The sequence below is a fragment of the Zalophus californianus genome, chromosome X (assembly GCF_009762305.2).
Source record: "Zalophus californianus isolate mZalCal1 chromosome X, mZalCal1.pri.v2, whole genome shotgun sequence".
In the NCBI taxonomy this organism is placed as follows: Eukaryota; Metazoa; Chordata; class Mammalia; order Carnivora; family Otariidae; genus Zalophus; species Zalophus californianus.
Genome location: NC_045612.1, coordinates 37,593,023 through 37,616,570, shown reverse-complemented (window position 1 = coordinate 37,616,570; position 23,548 = coordinate 37,593,023). Strand labels below are relative to the sequence as shown.

The window sequence follows — 23,548 nt, the reverse complement described above, 5'->3', positions numbered from 1 at the left end:
TCCCCTGGTCTTCCCGGGGCCGGGGCCCAGTAAGGTGCGCCCTAACACACCCTCTTGGTGACCCCGGTGCGTGCTCAAGTTTGAAAACCACTGGTCTAGACAGAAAGGCAAAGCGCCGAGTGCTACAGATGTCCACATGCGTTTGGAGCATGACAAAAGGGTCGTCTTCATAGGGAGGGAATAAGACAAGGCCCACAGCTCTCGAGCCACACCTGCAGAGCAGTGTCACCTTGAAACACACATGACGGTGACAGATAGACACACACAGACCGGGAGGGAGAGTGTAGCCAGCACTTGTTCATCTGCATGTGCGTCCGAGTTTTGCCAACTCAGCAGTTCCAGAGCCGTGCCAGCTTTCCACTCGCTGCTGTGGCGGGTGCGTCCCTGCCCTTGGAGGAACCACCGTGCAGGGTCATAGAACCTCCGAGTCGGGAGGGAGCTCAGAGATGACCTACCCCATCGCCCACCTCTGCCACATCCCTGGCGACCCACCTGACTGGCACTCTTTTGGCTTCAGCATTACAGGGCCACAATAATAGTGAGCTCCGCTTCCTGGAGGACGGGGTAGAGGTGGGTAGGAGGAGGAAACACATACAGGTAGCTACAATAGTAAAACGGAGTATAAGCGCTAGAGCCCGTGCCATGAGAACCCTGGGCCGGAAGGAATGAATTTTAGCCCTGGGAAGTCAGGGGAGGCTTCGTAGAGGAGGTGCTATTGGAGCTGGACAAGATTTCAGCAGGCGGGGCCAGGGGAGGAGGAAAGAGGGTGGTTGCCATATTTCCACAACAAAAATACAGAGGCACAAAAACGCTGGACACGTTCCGTGAAACCTATTTAGGCAGGCCTAGTAAAGGGGACATGCTCAGGAGTGCGACTTCTTACCAGTTGCCTGACCCTAACCTTGGGCAAGGTACTGAACATCTCTCGGCCTCTATTTTTCCCTACTTGGGAAATGAAAGTAATCTACGTCACTGGGTTGTGGGAAGGAGTAAACGAGATAATGATATGAAGTAAGCTAACACAGTGGCTGGCTCATAGCAAGCCCTCCAAAGCATACGTGACTGCCTTGCTTTATACAGAATAGCAAACGAGATGGTTTGCCAGGAGCACTGGGTGTGAGCCTGGGAGTGGTGGAGGTAATCTTCGGGACCAGGTTGTGGCAAGGGCTTTGAATGCCAAGCGAAGGATTTGGGGTTTTTATTCTGAAGGCAGGGGTTCTGCATATTTGGAGGGTTGAATTAGAGCAGGGTGATAGGGGAGAGGGGGAGTTAGGGGTTATCAGATGGGGGAAGAATCAGGCTCAGAGCGGGGATATTTGAATTAGTGTATGTCTGAATTCTCCTACTACATATAAACCTGAGTTGTGGTTGATGGAGCCTGAAATGTGTAACTGTGTGTGTGTGAGTACATATGTATATATTAAATGTATATGTTTTAAAATGTATCGATGTGGGTGGCGCCTGGGTGGCTCAGTCGTTAAGCGTCTGCCTTCGGCTCAGGTCATGGTCCCGGGGTCCTGGGATCGAGCCCCGCATCGGGCTCCCTGCTCCGCGGGAAGCCTGCTTCTCCCTCTCCCACTCCCCCTGCTTGTGTTCCCTCTCTGGCTGTCTCTCTCTCTCTGTCAAATAAATAAAAATCTTAAAAAAATAAAATAAAATGTATCGATGTGTAGGGGAGCTGGGTAGCCCAGTCAGTTAAGCATCCCACTCTTGGTTTCAGCTCGGTTGCGATCTCAGGGTCATGGGATTGAGCCCTGCATTGGGCTCTGTGCTCAGCACGGAGTCTGCTTGAGATTCTCTCTATTTCTCCCTCTCCTTCTTCCCCTCCTGCTCGTGCACGCTCTCGCACTCTCTCTCTCCCTCAAATAAATAAATAAATCTTTCAAAAAATGTATAGATATGTAAAATGTAGCTATACATATATTTAATAGACATATGAAATAACTAGAAAATGAAAATTGATGGTTGGAGAGAACATTAGCCAATTTCTTTAAATAGTTTTAATGTGAAAGACAATCCCTTTGTTAGCTTGAGTTAAACTATGTGAAACATCGTATTCGATGAAAACATTTCCCAAAGCTGGCCTTTTCGTAAGAAAACTTGAGATCTGTGCAATTCACACATACTTGATAAATTTAAGCACATTCTGTCTTACTGGCAGGGACAGAAATCTGCACTAGGACACAGAGTCCTCTGATGACAGACGATTAGAAGAAGGAATGGCGATGCCCATGGGGTCCAAATTTAAGGACACTTCTAATGGTTGCCCAGAAATCAAGTACCCTCCATTTGTACTTTGGTGATAACTAGAGTCTTCTTTAGTTCCCAGTCAGGATGAACGTACTTCGGAACGTTCTCGAGTCCCGGGCTAGAGGGAATGATCTCATTTGGCACATTATTGAGTGCCTGCAAAGAGGAAAGACACTAACCGCTCACAAATATTTTGCCATTGACTAACTGCAAAGATGCATCTGTTAAAGCGATCCATCTGAGCAGGCTAGTTCCCTCGAATATTGAAGAATATCAATACCAACTAAAAGCAAGTCGATCTGTCAGGCATTTACAAAGCAGCTTTGAAGCCAAATGATCTCCTTCCTGCCTTCACCTTTCTTTCAGATTATATGCACCAACACGTCCAAGTGTGGACTCAGCCTCCTCTGTTGGAGCCTTCTCAGATAAAGCTTTCTTGGGCTGCAGGGAAGCAGATGTTTGGGTGGGAGGCCATGCAGGAGCGCTGGTGGCCGCGCTGGTTCAGTGCCGGGGAGACAGTTTTGCACCGAGCTGGCTAAATATCATGAACTGTTGCTCAGCTCCCTCTCAGACCTGCCGGGCTTTCCCCTTGGCCTGCCACCCGATGTCAACAGAAACAGATCCACCAAAGCAGTTAAGCTGACCCGTTGGACTGACCCAAATTCTTGGAGGAAATGCAAAAGCCTGCCGGCTCCTGGGATTAGCTTCGCTTTTGCTCCCCATCTGCACATTACCTTCTTGTCCAGGGCAGCCCCAGCTTGCTACAGCTGCTCACCTTAGCAGCTGGCTTTCCGAGCCAAGAGAATTCGAGAACAGTCTAGTTAGGAGAAACGGTCGGCCCGCCCGAGGAAAACTTTGTGGCCAGACCAACAGGGAGATGTGGCCCTCACCTTCATTGATTTGCTGTGTTCCTGGTGTCCTTTTCCCGCCATATGCCCTGGTTCTTCTGCAGTTCCAGGGCATGTAGCCCACTTGCCCGATGAAGCTGTGTGGAGAACACGGCACAGTGCCTATACCATTCGAGGCTTCGTTTTTTTCCTAAGGAGAAAGGGGCTGTGCTGAGCAGCTGTCGGGGACGTAGGAGGATGGAAAAATGAATGTTTTGTTTCCATTCAAGAAGTGGCGCCGCAAGGCAGTGGAGAAAGGCACAGGCAAACCTCCTAGGTGGTTCGTGATGTCAGAACTCAGATTAAAGGAGACGCCGGGGCTCACTGCATGGCCCAGAGTTCCTACCCCTATGATACACGGGACTCACAAAAAAAGCCTAGAGCACGTGGGTTCTTAGCCCTCAGAGGGTATGTGCACAGCCCTCTCCCTCAGAGGGTCTGGCGTAATTGGTGTGGGGTTAGAGCCCCAGCACTGGTACTTTTTAAAAGCTCTCCAGATGGGAAACAACATTGCCATAAAGGACATTGTTGAGCCAATCGGCCACGTCGGGATACGGGCTGTTTATTAGATAGTATTGTACCAGTGTTAACATTTCTGAACTTGATAACTGTGCTATGATTAGGTCAGAGACAGTCCTTGTTCTTAGGAAATACACACCTAAGTTTTTGGGGTGAAGGGCATGATGCCTGCAACTTACTCAAATGAATTAGGAATTTAAAAACAAAACCCCACAAGGAAACGTAGGGAGGAAGGCATAAAGAAAATACGGCAAATGCTAACACTTGGTGAATCTGGGTGAGGACTCACCCTGCTGACAAGAGTTCTTTGTACTATTCTTAGAACTCTTCTGTTAGTTTCAGATTATTTCCGAATAAAAAATTCTAAAAAACAACAACCACCACAACGAAACACAACCCAAAACATCCAGCTCCCCAGATGAGATAGTGTACAACCGGATTTGGAAACCCTTGGAGTCAGAAAAAACAGAGGGAACGGGGACCTATGGTAGATAGGTGACAATAAAGGTTTTTCTGAGCCACCGTCCCTGGTTCATGGGCCACACTTGGCGTGGCAAAGCTCGAGGACTGAATTATCCAGGCATAAATCTGTCAGTCAATCAGCAAGTGTTTTGGAACCCCACACTTGGGGCTCCGTACTGCAGGAGAAATTTTCCCAATGAAGTAGGTTGGGCATGCGAAGCTCCACGGATTGGCAGCCCATCATCCATCTTGACCTCTTGACCATGGCAACTCCCTGTCAGCCATGTGATCTGATCCTGTGAGAGTCACTCGGATCCGTAGAACACAACAAGCATAAACAAAGGCTTGCGGCAAAGGGAAGGGGTGGGAGGTGTGAGGCAGTCTCTTCAAAAGCCAGCCCATGATACAGGTCATGGGAGAAGTTCAGCCCCTCCCGGCAGGTGGCATCTGGCGCCGAGCTGAGGCTTTTGCAGAGAACAACGTAATTCTGACGAGGTGTCAAGGTACAGGCTGCTGGTAGTTTGTTGCTTCTGCTGTGAGAGGAGCCAAAATGTCTTTCCCCTGATGGGAGCAGATGAAGAACAGCCCCTGCCTCCATCAGAATTTTCTAGACCTCGCCTCCTTCCCTTCCTGGTGTTAGCTCCTTTTCCCTCTGCCTGCATGCTGTGATAGTGTTTTTTCCAGACGTTGAATTAGAAGCTAGCTTGTGGTTTGTAGCTCCCTTATTTCTGTCCAAATCAAGGCCAGCTGATGTGGATGCCCAGCAAGAGGCAACGGGGCTTTCCTGAGCAATCAGGCCCACAGGAGTCTCCGGAAGACAAAGGAGAATTCTAGGCACTGGAGTTGGTCAGACCTGGGTTGGATCATAGTTTTGCCACTGAATCGCTGGGTGAGCTTGGGCAAGCTGCTTAACGTTCTCTGAGCTTTAGGTTCCTCAGCTGTAAGATGGGGCCAATATTAGTATGAAATTCAGAGGGTCGTGAGCATTAAATGAGACAGAGAGCATAGCCAGTGTGCAACAGGTAGAAGATAGCCATTCATTTGATGGGTGTTCATCGAGTTTCTTCTACGTATAGTCGAAGAGTAGTTCAAATCTAGTCCGGCCCTTCTTGCTAGTTTTTCCAGACCTTGGACGAGTTACTTCGTTTGACCTCTCTGGGTCTCTTGACTTCCATTGCTCTTCAGTGAGGCTGGTTTAAATTAGTAACTTGCAGGATTGCTGTAAGGAAGAAAGAAAGACAGGCGTGTCAAACTCATGTCGGGCACATAGAAAGTGTGCGGCCAAAGCAAATTACTGTAATTGCTGTGGTTACTATCTCCACCAGCTCTCCTCAGAGCTCCTTCTTATTATGAGTGGCTTCACTTAGCAGCCAAGCACTCTTTTAACTTGGTCCTTTGCAGACTTCCCCCATCGGCGTTATCATGGCCGCGAGGGCGGAGGCCATATCCTTTCTACTGTTCTGGTGTCTCCGTGGCACCTGGCGGAGAGGAGGTGTTTGGTGCATGAAGCAGATGCACACTCTGTAAGTGAGCACAGCCGTCGGCCGGCTTCACTGCCTGGGTTTGAGTTTTAGCAGGTCCACTTTGCTTACTTAGCGAGTAACTTCGTAACAACTCCTGGAACTTCTTGAGCCTCCGTTCTGTTATCTGTAGTGTGGATGTGATAGTAATTCCTACCTCTGGGGCTCGCTGTGGGGATTAAAGCCCGCATCCCGTGGGAGCCTAATGAAGACTAGGTGTTACTAGTGTCATTATTATCCGAGAAAATTCCTGCAGTCAAGGATCACAGGAACTATTTTAAGAAATCTGTCTCACGCATGCGTGCACTCTATCACGCACATACACACACCCACACGCCACTGCCACCACCACCGAGAGCGGGCCTCACAGAGAAGACAGGTTATAAGTGAGACACACATAAACATTCATTGCCTATGAGAGGCTCTGTGAACCCCAGGCCAGGGCCAGTGTCTGCATAACATTCTCTCTGGCACTGTGGTGCCGTGCACCCCTGGGGTTTTTTTTTTTTATATTGAGGTAAAATTCATATAACAAACACTTAACCATTTTAAAGCGAACAACTCAGTGGCATTTAGTACCTTCACGCCGTTGTGCTACCACTACATCACTCTGGCCGTAGCTAGAGGAAGGCAGAACTCATGCACTTGCCACTCCTCCTGTCACTGTTCCCTCCCCACGTTGTTCTTCCCTCCCTATTTTCCCAGTTGCTCCCTCTCTCTCTACCCCTCTGCTCTTTGGAGCAATGGGGTAAGTGTCTCTGACTGGCATATATGTTTAGGGAGAGTGGGGGCGTTGGCCCACTGGGAAGATGCCAGACCCAAAGAGTGGCACTGGTGGAGTGTGGGTCTGGGCTGGCGAAGTCACTTTTTGCCACTGCTGAAAGCAAGCAAAAAGCACAGTGGCAACTGTGCATTGTCGCCTTGCCTTCTGGTGGCCCCAGGGGCAGCAGACAATATGAAAGGGATTATGATCAATTCTGGCCTCGAAGGACTGCGGTCCCTTTTGTTACCGCCTTTTCCATCTTTGGGCTCCTCGCCCTCATGAATAAATTTGCTCTGTATCAAAACATCTATCACAGAATAACCTTGGCAGGCTCTACCACCTCACAAAGGTCTACTTTGTACTTGTACTTGGGAGCAAGAATCACATCTTCAGTAGTTTTAAAGATGAGAATAGTTTATAGGTACGGAATTCTTTCTGCGTGCCAAGCGCTGTGCTCAATGCTCTATGTGAGTTTTATCTCATTGACGGCTTCTTACAGTGTCTCTGGGAGGTAGGCGTTGTTGTTACTTACTTTTTATAGATGAGCAAACTGAGGCATGGAGCTGGTCAATGACTTGTCCAAGGCCACATAGTGCGTCAGGAACAAAGCCCTTGTTCTACCCCACGAAATAATATCGTGTCCCCATAAATCTCAGCCTGGATGTTAATTAGTTGGTTGAATGGAAAACAACAATATGTAGCAGCCACATACTGTAGCTTCCTTCGTTCGCTCCCTGGATTTTAGTCCTGGCTCATGAACTGTCTAGCTTTATGACTTTGGACAAGTCATCTAACCCCTCTGATACTATACTTTGGGCAACTTTCTTGTCTTATCATCCTCAGATTCGTGGGTATAAGATAATCATACGGGGCCATTTCCACAAAATGTAAACTGCCGTGTCAATGTCAGGAGTTGATATCACGCAGAATGGCTTCATGAGCACGATAACCGTAGGAAGCTGCAAGTTCCCCTGGCTAACTCAAATCCTGGACAAGCCATTCTCATTTCTGTTCCTCATGGCTGTGGGAACTTTCAAGCACCAGCCACCTTCCCTGAACTCTGTCTCTGTATCTTCCGTCAAGTATAGTTGGAATAGCACTGGGCGACTCTTCGGCCTTTGGTCCATTAAGGGATTCGACTCGCAAGGACAGCTTTCTTAGAAGACTCCAGCTTATTCCATATTTGCAAAGCCACAGCCTTCCTATCACAGAGGCTGTGGTACAGATTGGCTTGAGACAACAGGTCTGAAAATGCCTAGCACAGTGCCAGGCGGTGCCTGCCTCATAAATGGGTGTTCAAAAGATGGCGATGACTTTTTGGGATTTGGGTTGTTATTCTCCAGATGGGGTGAGGACAGAATGAAAAAGGGGAGGGAGGCCGCTGCAGGGGGCAGGCAGTTTGGGCAATTGGGGCTCCTCGGCCACCGGGCTTGCCAATTTCCCGATTCCTTGAAATGAAGGCTTGATTTTGAAACATGGCTGCCTCGTATTCACCCAGGAGTGGTTTTTACACAGGGCTGTGTCTGACTTCCCATGAAAGTTACTTACATGTCCCAGAAATGTTGGGAAGGGGCAAGGAGATACAGCCTAGTTCAAAGCCTTCCTGTTCCATCACGCTTTGCTCCTTACCCCTCTGGCATGCAGACGATTTAGTGGCAAAGCAGGCAAGAGTCTCTGAGCAAGAAATGACCTTTGTTATCTTGCAATGAAGACATGAAGGACAGGGGGACCAGAAAAGCCAGGGAAGCGGTGGAAGGGAACAGTCTTCGAAGTCCCATATGAAATGTTTTAAACTTTACAAAGTCAGAAATTATAAATGTTGCGCATGCTCAGTGCCATCGGTGAAATAATGGACAGCCATACAGAGGAAAGTGAGCAATATGCTCCTCTATCTTTCCCCTTCCTGCATAGTAGGCAGTAGTAACAGCCTGGGTCTGAATCCTCCTACAGCCTTCCTGTGCACATGCAAATATGAGCAGGCGTGGAGCATATCAGTTGGGGATCATGCCATTTGTACTCAAATGGGATCATGAGATACACATTTCTCTGCGGCTTGACCTTTGCCCTTAAGAGGACATCACAGAGCTTACATCAGTAGTAATAGATCTGGCTCATTTCTTCCAAGTGGCTGCATAATGGTCCCTAATAAGAATATACCAGGATTTATTCAGCCATTCACCCATTGATAAGTGCTGAGGTGGTGTAGAACTTTGTGGCCATTCCCCTGAAAAGGGGCAGCAGCCTCATATTTACCAGTGTGGAGGGGGAAGATTGCTGGGTCAGAGGGTTTTAATTTACCTATAGGAAGATTGCTTGGCTCATATTCATAAATGGTGTTCTGATTCTCTCGTTTTATTATCGAAAAGTTTATTGTTCATCTGTTAAGCCGATTTCGTTTGCCTTCTCAATAGTTAATGTATTGCCCCAGAGTAAAGGGACTGAATTGAAAGAGACTTGTAAGGAGTAGGGTAGGATCTTCTCTGTGGGATCCCAGACAGCGGTGGTTTTGTTTTAGAAAACTCCTGGCTGGACCCATACCATTTTCAAGGCATATAAGATCTGTATCAAAATACCTTGGCATGTATACGATACTTGATGCTTTTTAAAGCGGTTTATTTAATTCCACCCTTCCAGCAGCCTTGTGTGGCAGGAACCACTCTCCTCATTTATCAACAGAGAGAATTAGGTCTGGGAAGTAAGTGACTTGTCTAAAGTCACACGGATAATTGGCAACACGGTTAAGCCTTGAATTTGGGAATCCCCATCCAGTGTTCATTGCACTTGGGGATGAGGGGTATAACATGAGATCTTAATTCCATTTCTCATTAGGCTTCTGCTTGAGTCTTATTTAGCCCAACCCAATTTCTCTTTTACCCTAGGCATACAGATCTCTGCTTCTTCCCATGGCTGATTTAACACTGATTGAGCACTAGTAATGTGCTAGGTGCTCTCGAGACCATTGTATTAAATCTGGTTGCTGCCCTGTAGCCCCCGATCTCAATTTGTTGGAGCCCAGTCTAAAATAGTAATTGCTCTGCACAGATGGTACAGACTTATGAGAATATTTCTCCTCTCTAAGCTTGTTTCTTGCCATTTTTCCTTAGGACCCCCAAGGGAATTTCTTGTTGTCAGATAGGAATATCCGGTAACTGGTCTTTGAGTAGTCCTGAAAAATAGCTCCTTATTTTGCCCAACTTGCTCTCTTGAAGATGAATGTGTCAGTTTGTGTTCTCTTCCAGAATAACAAATAGAGTCAGAAGTGCAGAGTCTGAAGAGTCAGAAGTGCAGCTCATCCAACACGGAATGGTTTGAGGCTCATTGGAATGGTCTCTCCAGCCCCACAACTTTCCTTCTCAGCTGAAATGCCCTTTTCAGAGATGTGACCCCTTGAATCCTTCCTGACCTTCACATCCTGTCAGTTATGCTATACTGACCACGCTCTGTGTATGTTCTTTGGAATGTTTTGAACATCTGTTCTTTTTTTTAACCATTCCCACTGCCACTGGTATTGTCACCTTAAACAGTTACAAGGTCCCAGCAGATCCCCCTATTTAGTATCATCTCTGCTAGTCTACCTAAAAGTCTACTGACGGAATTCTATTTCTGAAACACTGTTCTGGGTCTGTCAGACCCCTAGTCAAAAATGATAGCTGGCTTTCCATTTCTTGGAGAAGTACTTTTTACAGTCCATTTGTTTATTTGTTTGTTTGTTTTTTTGTTTTCCAGGTAGCAGGGGGATGCTTTTTTTCAAGCAAAATATTAGGTAGTTAAAACCCCAAAATGAAAAACAGAGAGAAGTAGACATGCTTTAAAAAAATGTAGATATGCTTCTAGGGTGCCTGGGTGGCACAGTCTGTTAAGCGTCCGTCTCTTGATTTTTGGCTCAGGTCATGATCTCAGGGTCCTGGGATCGAGTCCCGTGTCAGGTTCAGTGGAGAGTCTGCTTGAGGATTCTCTCTCTTTCCCTCACCCTCTGCCCCTTCCCACCATGCTTGCATGCACGTTCTCTCTCTTAAATAAATAAATAAATAAATAATCTTTTTTAAAAATGTAGATATGCTTCAGTTGAAGTGAGGAGGGAGGACCCAAAGCCTCGTTTCTTTTAAGGGCCATCATGAAGACCACTGGCCTACTTATGAGGTTCATACCCCTGACCTTGGCATTCAAGACTGCACTAACATGACCCTGATTTGCCTTTCCCATCAGACTTCCAACTCTTCCCCAAAGGAACCCTTTGCTCCAGCAGTTTGATATGCTCTCTGTCTTGCCTACAACTGGGCATTCCCCACTCTTTACCTTTTGCTCACGTTATGCTGCCATGCCTGAAATGCCCACTGCCGTTGTCTTCCTGTCTGAATTGCATTCACCCTTTGAGCACCTGATCTAGCCCTGTTTACTTCATAAAACCTTCCCTGGCTACGTCGTTTCACAGAGACTCGCTTCCTGGGGCTAAGATGATTTGATCTTATGAACAAAAAAATGGAGACAGAGGCTGTTCGGCTGATGATGTGATCATTATATGGGGGCCACATTTCCCTAAGTCTGTGTCCTGGCCCTGCTACTTGTTAGCAGTATGAGTCTAGTTAGTATGCCTCAAGTCCCTCATCTGTAAAACAAGAATAGTAATAGTACTCATCTCAAAAGGTTATGTGAGGATTAAATTGTGTTAAGCTCCTAGCACGGGGTTTGGCAGTTGATAAACATTAGTCGGTAACTGATAAATATTAGCTGCTAGTAGGCAAGTCCAGACATGAGGTGATGAAGGTCTGAGCTAAGGAAGAGGCAGTGGGGTAGCTACCGGGGGCAGAATTGTTGGGAGGTCTAAAGGTAGGGAATTGTACAGAATAAGATAGACGAGTATGCACACCAGTGAAAGGGGAAAACAGGCTGCTCCATCACCAGGTGGGGAAGGAGCCCAGTGAGGTGGTTTCCCCCAAGGCTCCAGTCAGCAAGGCTCAATTGTCGCTGGGTTGAGTAATCAAATTTAGCAACCATGAGTACCTCAGCAAAATTCTTTTTCCAGTTACCTAGGAGGTAAAAGGATAGCCATTAGGGGTTGGGCCATAAGACAGAATGTGTTGGAGGGGTGAATATAGAGCATGGGGCCCTGTCAGGAAGAGGAGCCTCTGTGGCAACAGGTGGGGGCATTGTGCCAGGCAGAGCATAAACTGTCTATAAATGTTAGCTGGTATCATTAAGAGTGTATTAGGAGCCTGGGACAGGGAGGAGGATTGCCAGGATAACTGAATGGAGGTGTGGAAAAGCCAAAAGAGAAACTTTGATAGTTTGCCTACTTAAAAAGCGTGTGTGCATACGTGTGTGTGCGCGTGCATGTGTGTGCGTGCACACATGTGTGCATTCACACATGCGTGCACATGTGTTAGAGTACAAAGGGAGAGGTCACAAGATCCAAATTGCTTTTGTTACCAGGGAGATAATTAGCTGTTTGAATTCTTTAAATGAATAACCATTATTCCAGATAGAAAGGAGGATCACAGATCTTACTATTCAGTGAACTCTTTTGGGGCAAAAGGGCCATTACTCATCTTCCGTGCACATCATCAGTTCTTGTTCAATAGTGGTTGTTTCATGTATAGTTATGGAAGGAAAGAAGGAAGGGAGAATTGTGATGATTAAAGCACCTGTCCCAGGGACTCTTGGAGATAAAAAGGAAGCTTATGACCTGTTGCTTTTATTCTGAAATTGGTGTTTCTTTTGGGACTCACGGTACTGAATAGTGAAAATTCAACAAAGATAGTGGTCCCTGCTTTGGGCTGAAAATGAATAGGAGTTTGGCATGGGAAAGAGTAGAGGCTAGACCTGGATTTATTTTTACCTCCTGGGAGTGAGATGAGGGCATATATGACTCCAGTCCATTCATTTCATGTACCAGCTAATGAGATCCAAGTCTGCTCTTCTGGGTAAAGGCAAGGCAAGGATAAGAGCTAAAAGCCAAGTCAGGTATACAAGATCAATAAATATTTATTAAACACCTACTTTGAGCAAAATAAGCAAATGTTGAGTACCTACTCTGTGTAAACACAGCAGAAGTTATGAATGGTTTCTTACCCCGGGGAGCTTACAATCTAGGTGAGAACTCCAGGCTAATATAGCTAAAGCAATAATGAATAATGCAAGTCAGATTAAAATTCAGTCAAGCAAACATTTGTTAAGCACTTGCTGTGTGCCATGTATTGTAGATTCAGCGATTAATAATAAGTGCAAACAAGTGATGTTAGCAGAATAGTGGACTAGGAACCTCCAGGCCTCATGGAAATGTCAAATAAGCACCTAAGGACTGACTAAAATAACTTTATAGGAATTCAGAAACCAGTCAGAGATCAATAGCAACCAAGCAAAGGCCCAATCAAGAAAAAAAAAAAAAAGAAACTATACTCAAAATCGTAGGAAATTTCGTGACATGGAAATGTCATGGTAGGAAATTTCATTTTACTCACCCTTGCCTCATCCCCCACCCCTACCCCCAAGTGAGGTGCAGCATGGTCAGGAGAAATCAGCCAAATTCCCAGTGCCTTCCTTTGGGACAGAAGGAGCAGAGTAGAACTTGTTTGCAATGTCTTAGTGTGCCTATTGGCTACCCAAGGAACTGGTTCCTGTCTCACCTGACTCAGAGTTCAGATGGGGAATGGCAGCATAGTTCGGATCTCAGGCTGGAAGCCATGGAGGCAGTGATAGTTGCTGTGAGAATTGAAGAAGAACTGCACACCTGTGAATGCCTGGGAGCACGAGATTATGGGCAGAGGAATACAGTGAATATTCAAGGGCCCAAGAAGAAGAGATGAGACTCCTTGAGAAATTAAGACATTTAAAAGCACCTGAAAGAAATAAAAAAAATAAGGCCATACATACACAAGCCCAGACAGGATGCATGCCCAGAAGAAACCTGAGAAAAACCTAAAAGCCTTCACCTTGGACTGATTCCAGGTCTCAGGGGGCTGCTACTTAGTGAAGGTCTTCCATGCTAGTCTGCAGAGACTGGACAAGGTGGCTGCCTTTTCAAATGCCCAATTATCTTTTCTTTCCTTTTTTAAGATTTTATTTATTTGAGAGAAAGACAGAGACAGAGCATGAGCATGAGTGGGGGGAGGAGGTAGAAGGAGAGGGAGAAGCAGAATCTTCACTGAGCAGGGAGCCCAATGTGGGGCTCTATCCCGGGACCCGAGATCCTGACCCAAGCTGAAGGCAGATGCTTAACTGACTGAGCCACCCAGGCACCTCTCAAATGCCCAATTTTCAAACAAAGTTCACAAGTTGTACAAAAACAAAAGAAACAACTGGCCTGTTAAAAGGAACAAAATACATCTAGTATTTAGCCGTTTCTAGAGCTATCCCTGAAGAAACACACATACCCATCAGGCTTACTAGACAAAAAGTTTAAAACACCTATCTTAAATATGCTTAAAGAGCTAAAGGAAAATACAAAGAACTAGAGGAAATAAAAGTGCTAGGGACTGAATGGTGTCCCCTCTCCTGAATTCATATATTGAAATCTTAGTCCCCAGTGTGATGGTATTTAGACATGGGGCATTTGGGTGGCAATTAGGTTTATGAAATCATGTGTATGGGGCTCTCCTGCTGGGATTAGTGCCTTCATAAGAAAAGACACCAGAGAGCTTGCTTGTGCTTTCTCTCTCCATCTCTCTACCATGTATGTACACAGCAAGAAGGTAAGCCATGAAGATAGTTCTCATCAGAACCCAACCTTGCTGGCACTGTGATCTGAAACTTCCAGCCTCCAGAGGTGTGAGAAAATAAATTTCTGTTGTTTAAGCCACTGATTCTATGGCATTTTATTAAGGCAACATGACCAGACTTAAACATCAGCAAAACAATATATGAACAACATGAGAATATCAACAAAGACATAGAAATTATTAAAAAGAACCAAACAGAGATTCTGAAGCTGAAAAATGAAATAAATGAATTGAAAAATTCACTAGAGGATTTTAAAGGCAGATTCAAACAGGCAGATGAAAGAATCAACAAACTCAAAGACAGATTATTTGGTGTTATTTGAAAAATCTGAGGAGGCACCTCACTGGCTCAGTCAGGAGAGCATATGACTCTTGATCTCAGGGTCATGAGTTTGATCCCCACGTTGGGCATACAGATTACTTTTAAAAAGGGAAGAAAGAAAAAAAAAAAAAAACAAAAAGTCTGAGGAGGACAAAGAGAAAAAAGAATGAATAAAAGTCATCAAAGCCTAAGGGATTTATGTGCTACCAATAAACAGACCAGTATGTACACTATGGGCATCCCTGAAGGAGAAGAGAGAATGAAAGGGACAGAGAAATTATTTGAAGAAATAATGGCTAAAAAATTTCCCAAATTTGAGGAAGGGCATAGATATACAAATCCAAGAGTCTAAGTAAACTCCAAGTAGGATAAACCCAAAAAGACCCACATGAAGATACATTATATTCAAACAGCAAAAGGAGAATGAAAAAGAGTCTTGAAAGTAGCAAAAGTGACTTGTAATAGATAAGGAATTTCCCATAAGACTATCAGCAGATTCCTCAGCAGAAACTTAGTAGACCAGAAGATTGAAGGATGGTCTATTTAAAGTGCTGAAAGAAAAATAAACTCTCAACTGAGATTTCTATATCCAGCAAAACCGTCCTTCAAAAATGAGGAGCATATTGAGACATGCTCAAGACAAACAAAAGCTGAGGGAGTTTATTCTCACTAGACCTGCCCTAAAAGAACTGCTAAAAGAAGTCTTTCAAGTTGAAATGAAAGAATGCTAGACAGCAGTTTGAAGCCATAGAAAAATAGAAAGTTCTCCAATAAAAGTAAATGCATGGACAAATACAAAAAATATTATTGTTGTAATTTTGATTTGTAACTCCACTCTATATTTTCTAAAGGATTTAGTTATTTATTTATTTTTCTTTAAAGAAGGAGGGGCAGGGAAAGGGGCAGAGAGAGAATCCCAAGCAGGCTCCATGCTTAGCAGAGAGCCTGATGCGGGGCTCAATCTCACGACCTTGAGATCATGACCTGAGCTGAAATCAAGAGTTGGACACTTGCACCCCGGGGAAGAGCTGAGTTTTAGGGCAAGGTTTAGTCTTGTCAAATCCTCCCTAAATCCTCCTCTCTTTTCTCTACATCTATCAAAAGACTGTAGCAGAATTCCCACGTTCATGTTGAGGAGGAAGCCTCCCCTCCCCTCCTCCTAAATCCTTACCAGTGTTCACTGAGGAGAAACTTTGTGTAGAAGGGTGACAGGATTGATGTGTGAGAATTATTGGGAATCTGCCGTGGGACCAAAGAGCAAGACTGAGAAGATCCAGGAAGCTTTTTAAGAGAAGGGATGCTTATTTCAACTCAACAGTTGTTAAATATTAGAATTCCAGGGTGCGTGGGTGGCTCAGTTGGTTAAGTGACTGCCTTCGGCTCAGGTCATGATCCTGGAGTCCCAGGATCGAGTCCCACACTGGGCTCCCTGCTCGGTGGGGAGTCTGCTTCTCCCTCTGATCCTCACCCCTCTCGTGCTCTCTCTCTCTCTCATTCTCTCTCTCTAAAATAAATAAATAAAATCTTCAAAAAATATTAGATTTCCATACTCCCCACCAGAATTTTCACATGGCACTCAGTTTGAGAGTTAGATTCACTGTAGAGTTCATTTGCCTTTAAGATTCTAAGAAGATTAAACTTCCTGGCTATCTATGTTGGCTAAATAGATGGACAGGTGGATGAATGAAGGGATACTGGATATGTGGGTAGATCATGGATGAATGGATGGGTAGATGTTGGAAATAGAGCTGAGAAGATGTTGGATGGATGGATGGATGGATGGATGGATGGATGGATGGATGGATGGGTGGGTGGATAGATGCATGGATGGATGGTGAACTGGACTGAGACAAAGGACAAAATCTCAAGTTGATCTGCTTGTTTCCTGACTGCTTTTGAAGTACGAATAGACCTGCCTCAAGACATCATGAAACACCTCCTGGTCATTTCCCACTTTTTTCATTAGGTTTTAAGAGTGCCCAGCAGTGGTGCAAATGCTGCATCTTAACTTATTTTCAATACATTTGAATGACATTGATTCTCACCGTGAACATTTAAGCTACATTACAAGTCAGTTTGTAGTCAGCTGAACTCTCCATTGTCCTGTGATTCGGGCAACTGGTAAACAGCTAACTCCATGGAACCCATCTTCACCCTTGTCCCAACCAGACTACAAACTGAACTAGCGATATGGTCAAAGAAAATTGTTTGAAATGCCTCATCCATTGGAAAGAAGACATTTCACTCATTAGCATACACATGCAACCTATACAAATTGATACCTACTGTGAGACAAATATAGCATAAGCTCCAATATTTTGGGAGCTCACAGTCTAGCAGGAGAGATACATATGTGTAACAGGGAAAGGGAATACAGTAAGTGAGTACTAGATTCAAGTAGACAGAAAGGGCTGGAGGAGCCTAGAGTGGGTGATTAACTTCTCTGACTGGGTCAGAGAAGGCTCCAAATAGGAGGGAAGTACTAGGAATCCCTGGAGGCCAACGCAAGATTAGGCTTCCTCCCATAAGTAGAGAGAGGGAAAACAATGAAAGGCTTCTCTGAGTAGAGAACAAAGTAGCACAAATGTATTTTAACCTTTTCCCGTTGACACTGGTCCATCATCTTGCTCAGTTACTGTAGTGGCTATAAATATCTTTGGCCGAAGCACTTCTGATTTCTGAACGCTTGGTGAACCAAGTCAGAGGTGGGATCAACTTTCCCTTTGTTGTTTGTTTTTTTTACCTTGTTGTCATTTATTTCTGCCTCTAATGCAACAACTGTCATTCTCAGCCTCCTTTGACTTTTCAGCAGTGGTCAGAACGTTCTCTTATTTAGGGCTTGCTAACACAACCTTATTTTCAGCTTTGTTGTGCTCTTTCTCTCTCTCCTTCTCTCCTTCCCTCTATCCCCCTCCCCCAAGAGAATTTAACCGTATAGTGATATGTGGATAGAATAATTCAGGGGGTCCATGAACTTGGATGGGGGATAAAGTGCATTTGTATTTTCATTAATCTCTAACTGAAAGTTAGCTTTTTCTGCAATTACATTAGTTATGAAACTGGCAGGTAAATCTTATTCAGGATGTTAACAAAGAAGCTCATATATGACTATAGCCCACATTTTCAAAGAACATTATAGTAATATATTTATAATATATTTTAATATTGTTGGTTTCTTTGGTAATCCTACATATTTAATTTTATACATTTAAAAACATTGTTTCTTAGAGGGATCCGTAGGTTTCATCAGACTGCCATGGAAATCTGTGGCCCAAAAATGATTAAGAGACACAACATTGGATTTGTTGTAATTGATTGTTCTAAAAAGTAAGGAGTAACACATTTCTTTTTGGCCACCATGTTGGCGTCTTTCATCCAGAAACTTGCCTAAGCTTGTAAACATTTGAATCAGTGCTCTTGAAGACCATTAAAACTGGGTTGCTTTTGTGTAACTACAAGCAAAAAAGGAACATTATGTGAGGAACTCTGGTCTTCAGCCAAGCCTGATTTTTTTAGGGCGCCAGACCTCTGGGTACAAGATAATCCATTTATTGCTTGACCTGTAGCCAGTGCTCTTGTTATTGTGGGAACAGTCCGAAATTGAGATTTGGGTGGCTCACAGTATTCCATTTAACCATTCTTCTTCCCTGGATGCCTCTGTGAACAATGTACTCGTGTAGATCAAGTGAAGATAGTGAAACACAAACGCAAGACTTCCCAATGCTGAGCCCAGGCTAGGCAGGTATTCACAGACACGTGTTAGAAAAGAAGGAGGCATGGAGGACATGTACATGTCATGGAGCAGGGTGGGGGGGGTACAGAATTTTGCTCCAGTTCCCTTTCTTTTGATTATAGAAGTGGAGGGAGAAGGGAGTGAAATTGGCTCAATTGTCAAGGAAATGAAGTGGTTTGGTTCAGCTCCCTGACAGCTCAGGCCCTAATAAAGTACGTACTTAATGAGCCAGATCTTCTTCTTTATCCTCTTCTTAAAGGGCTCTTCATGGGCTCATTGTCAGTTTCTGTCTCCTGTGCTCATGTACTTGTCTTCTTTTCCCTCATTACTAATGGGCAGGAAGGTGCACTGATGCACACACACGTCAGTGAATGACTCACACTGAGAATTTGAGACTTGTAGTCCCATTGTGACTTGATTTATTATCACCCGATTTAGGTATGTTGACCCTGAAACATCCCAGCTCTACATGGGGAGAGCTCAGGGGAGCTTTCTTCTTCACAGCCTCCCTCTGCTCACAAAGGGGCCATACACACCCACAGTCTTCGTGGCCATCAGCCCTCTACACATGCATGTCACACAGACTCTGAAGAGCCCAGTCTTTATACCCATCACCTGCTTCTGGGAGAGGTGATACTTGTTCAAGCATACATGTCTGTGGGGTGTACACATTCTCAAATGTGCTACAGCCCTTCTTTCCCTCTTCCTCTCCCCATACGTATGGCCACTAACACACACACACACACAGGCATTCATGACACACAAGCCTAAGGGTTGGGGGTGGAGGACTCTTTACCTCACAGGTACTGCAGAAGGTCGCCAAAGGCCCTCATTGGCCTGCATTCACCTTTCTGTCTCTACTGACTTGATGAAAACTAATTCACCCTGGTTCGTCTCTAATATTTTAGAGCCCCCTGAGCTGGCAGAGGAAGAAGTTAGGTGGATCCCCTTGGTAAGACTTTTCTCAGCACGTGGGAATGCAACTCCCTTGGCTAAGCTACCTAGCTGCATAGTTACAGGATACACTGGGACATCTGCCACCCACACCTTTTGAAGAAGATTCTCCAACACCAAATTAGCCATTTGAAAATTGAGCGTAAGTGATTCCCATTTGGCTAATTGCTTTTAGGGAGTCTGTCAAAACCCCTCACTTACTCCAGCCCACACTCAGTTAGAAATTCCAAAATAGCACTGTGCTTAGGGCAGTGGCTGGGGAGCAGCTACAGTTGCTAGGATGGAGACAGCTTGGTGTGGTAGTTTGGGCCCTGTGGGAACTCCTAAGAGGGGAATTACGGGGCTCCCCAAGCTGACAGTGAAGAGAACCTGACCTGATGTTGCCAACCACTTGGTTTGAACACAAGCTGGGCACTGAGAAATCCGGGACTCGGTGTGCAGTTGAGAAGGAGAAGCCCTAGATTTCCATGTACCACCTTGGGCCATGGCTATCAGAACTTATGGGCAGGGCGCGCCTGTGTGGCTCAGTTGGTTAAGCGACTGCCTTCGGCTCAGGTCATGATCCTGGAGTCTCAGGATCAAGTCCTGCATCGGGCTTCCTGCTCAGCAGGGAGTCTGCTTCTCCCTCTGACCCTCCCCCCTCTCATGTGCTCTCTCTCTCTCTCTCACTCTCTCTAAAATAAATAAATAAAATCTTAAAAAAAAAAAAAAGAACTTACGGGCAGAGGAAACATTGAAGCAGGCCAAGAGGTGAGTCTCAGATTCACAGCTCTAATCTGGATTTCCAAAACTCACCTAGATCTTTTTTCTCGGCCCTCTCAAGGGCTGTGCCATGGATTTGTTTGGCCATGAATAAGCAGAAGATCAATGAAGCTGTGAGCCAGAATCATATTGTGCTAATTACCTATTGCGATGTAGCAAATCACCCCAAAACTTAGTGGCTTCACATGACACACATTTATTATCTCCAAGTGTCTGTGGGTGAGGAGCCTGGGTGTAATTTAGCAGGGTCTCGACCAAGGCTGTAGACAAGGTGTTGGCCAGGGGTGTAGTCATGTCACAGCTCGACTAGGGAAGGGTCCACTTTTAAGCTCACTTACATGGTTGTTAGGAGGATTCAGTTCCTTGCAGGTGGTTGTACTGAGGGCCTCAGCTCTGCTGGCTGCTGGCCAGAGGCCGCCCGTAGTTCCTTGCCGTATGGCCTCTTCGGTGTGGCAGTTTACTTCCTCAGTGTGTCCAAGCCAAAAAGGCAATGGAGAGAGAGTGCTAGCAAGATGTATTAAGTCTTTTGTAACCTAATCACTGAAGTGACATAACATCACTTGTGCCATATTCTTCCCCTTAGAAGAAGTAACTAGGTCCAGGGGCACCTGGGTGGCTCAGTCAGTTAAGTGTCTGCCTTCGGCTCAGCTCATGATCCCAGGGTCCTGGGATCGAGCCCCATGTCAGGCTCTCTGCTCATCAGGGAGCCTGCTTCTCCCTCTCCCTCTGCCCCTCCCCCTGCTTGTTCTCTCTTGTGCACCCTATCACTCTATCTCAAGTAAATAAATAAAATCTAAAAAAAAAAAAAAAAAAAAGAAGCAAGTCACTAAGTCCAGCCCATGATCCATGGCTATGGATGCCAAGGGAGGGAGCATCAGGATCCATGTCAGAAGCTATTGAACAGACATAGTATAATGGAAAGAGCATGATACTGGGAGCCTAGGATTTTGTCTTCTAATTTTGGCTCTGCTATTAGCTAGCTGTGGAACCTTGAGGAATTTTCCTTACTTTCTCTTTCCTTACTATAGGATGGGGTCTAAAAATACCTGCTATAATGATGAAATAAAGTAAAAAGTATAAAAATACTCTGAAGAACTTTTAGTAAATATTATGTCTCATTTGGGGGGAGCATCCATCTTCCTGCATCCATTTAGGAGAATGTAGCATAATGTTTAAGTCATAGGCTCTGGAGCTGGATATTTTGGTTCAGTCTGAGCTGTGACATTAACTAGGTGACCTTGGTCTACTTATTTAATTGCTCTAAGCATCCTTTTGCTCATCTGTGAAATGGGAAAGATGATAAAACCTACCTCACAGAGTCGTAAGGAATAATAAAATAATATTTATAAAACATTTAGCAGAGAGAGAGAGAGAGAGACAGCATGTGCGAGCACACACGCAAAAGAAAGTCTTTAAGAAGAGGGAGAGAAGACAAAAAGGCCAGAGGAGATTTTTTTCTAAAATGATCCTGCGAACAACTGGAGGTCACCTTCCATAAGCAAGAGACTGGCCAGATGATCACATTGTCATTTCTCCACTTCCCCCTTTCCAACGATGTATAAAATCCAATTTTCACATAAGCTTCTTTGGCTGATCTTTCCGACAACTACTTTATTACTCTATGGATGCTGTTTGTTTCAGTCCTTTGGCCATTTCCCAGGTTAGGGCAAGTAGATTACAGTGGGGCCAAAGTGTGGGCTTGCCGTCACCAGTGATTTACTCCTTTTCCCAGGACAACCTGTGTGAGGTGCTGCACTCTTTTGAAATCAACCTTGAGGGGCGCCTGGGTGGCTCAGTCAGTAAGGGTATGACTCTTGATTTTGGCTCAGGTCATGATCTCAGGATTGTGAGACCTGAGCTCCACACTGGGCTCTGTGCCAAGCCTGGAGCCTGCTTGAGATTCTCTCTCTCTCTCCCTCTCCTTCTGCTCCTCCCCTGCTCAGGCACGCTCTCTCTCTTTCTTAAAAAAAAAAAAAAAAAAAAAAAAAAGGAAAGGAAAGGAAAGGAAAAAAGAAATTGACCTTGACAGCTGTGCCAGGACTTAGAGTGTAGTAGAAAGAACTCTAGACTACCGGAGCAGAGACCTAGGTTCTAATTTCTCCTCTGCTGCTGACTAACCATCTGACCTTAGGCAAGGCCGTCCTCTAAGCCTCACTCCCTCATCTTTTCACTGGCAGTGGTAGTATCTGCCTTGCCAACTGCGTTGCCTTGTTGAGAGGCTCAACTGAGATGTCAGGAAAGCATCCTGACATGCAGAGTACCATGCTAATGTAAGGGAACTGTGTTCAACAAGGGGCAAGGATTTCCGCCTCTTGTTTCAGCTTCTGCACTCTGCGGGGACTCGCCCACATCTCTAAGCCTCAGTTTATTCGCCATTAAATAGCCACTCTGATGCCCAGAGGGCCTTGCAAGCAGTTGGCTGAATTTTCTCAAACCACCTGTTGTTCTTCCCTGTGGATAGCTGACGCCACGCTGGGGACTGAATGGTGCCTGGCATGCGAGTGGGGTGGAGATGGTGTGGTGTGCCAGCAGGCAGAGGTGGTCACAGCTGTGAGACATTATTAGCTAGATGCTTTCAGGATTTCCTAGAGAGAGAGGGAAAAAATGGAAAGAAAATGCTTTAAAAATAGAATTTTCAATGCGGTGCAACTGTAAGACAGTACATTTTTGCCTCCCTCATTTATTATTACTCTTACTCTGTGTTGAGCACAGCGCTAAGTTCTTTCCATGCAGCATGTCATTCCGTCTTTACTTCAGGCCTAGGAGGGAAGTATTAAATAGGTGAGGAACCGAAGCCCCGAGAGAGGCTTAAGTAGCTTTCTCAAGATCAAACAGCTTGGAACTGGCAGAGCTTCAGTCCCAAGTCATCTTGAGAGGTGAATGGGACCAGCTCTGAGTCACAGGTCAGGAGACTGAAACCGAGTTAAGTAACTCCCCAAAGCCAAACGGCCAGTCAACTGGAAGAGCCGATGCTGGAGCCCATGCTTCCTGCCCGCACAATCTAAAACATGGAGCTGGGGCTCCCAGTGTATCACCATCTCCATGAGTTCAGTGATCTCTAGGCAGCCATTCCTTGAACACATACTCATTGCAGGGCACTCGCTGAAGGAGGTGGCACTGGACATCGACCACATTCAAGTTTGGTTGAGACACCAAGAGTTACCCAAGGCTAAGCTTGACAGCCCAAGGCTGTGAGGGGTGTGCGTTGACTAGGTAGGTAGGCCTGTGAGTCATAGCGGCTTCCTCCCATAGACCTAAAGCAAACCTTTATATACTAAAGGCCTACACATGTTGTAGGCTTTTGATACTTATTACCACATTTCTTTCCAGAAAGCTTGTCTGGCTCATACCAGCCATGCATGGGTGTCCATGGGACACTTTTGCCAACATTGAGTCCTCTGTTTAAAAAAAAAAAAAAACCTGGGGCGCCTGGGTGGCTCAGTTGGTTGGGCAACTGCTTTCGGCTCAGGTCATGATCCTGGAGTCCCGGGATCGAGTCCCACATCGGGCTCCCTGCTCAGCGGGGAGTCTGCTTCTCTCTCTGACCCTCCTCCCTCTCATGCTCTCTGTCTCTCATTCTCTCTCTCAAATAAATAAATAAAATCTTAAAAAAAATACCAAAAAACTTGTGTTTATTTGATGGGCAAAATTTGTATCTGAC

The 23,548-nt window shown here is 45.4% G+C and overlaps 1 protein-coding gene across 2 annotated transcripts in view; it reads left to right on the top strand.

The window, feature by feature from the left end:
* PAK3 (p21 (RAC1) activated kinase 3) overlaps nucleotides 1-23,548 on the top strand; it is a 248,120-nt gene that overhangs the window by 54,498 nt on the left and 170,074 nt on the right. The gene's annotated exons all lie outside the window — the stretch shown is intronic.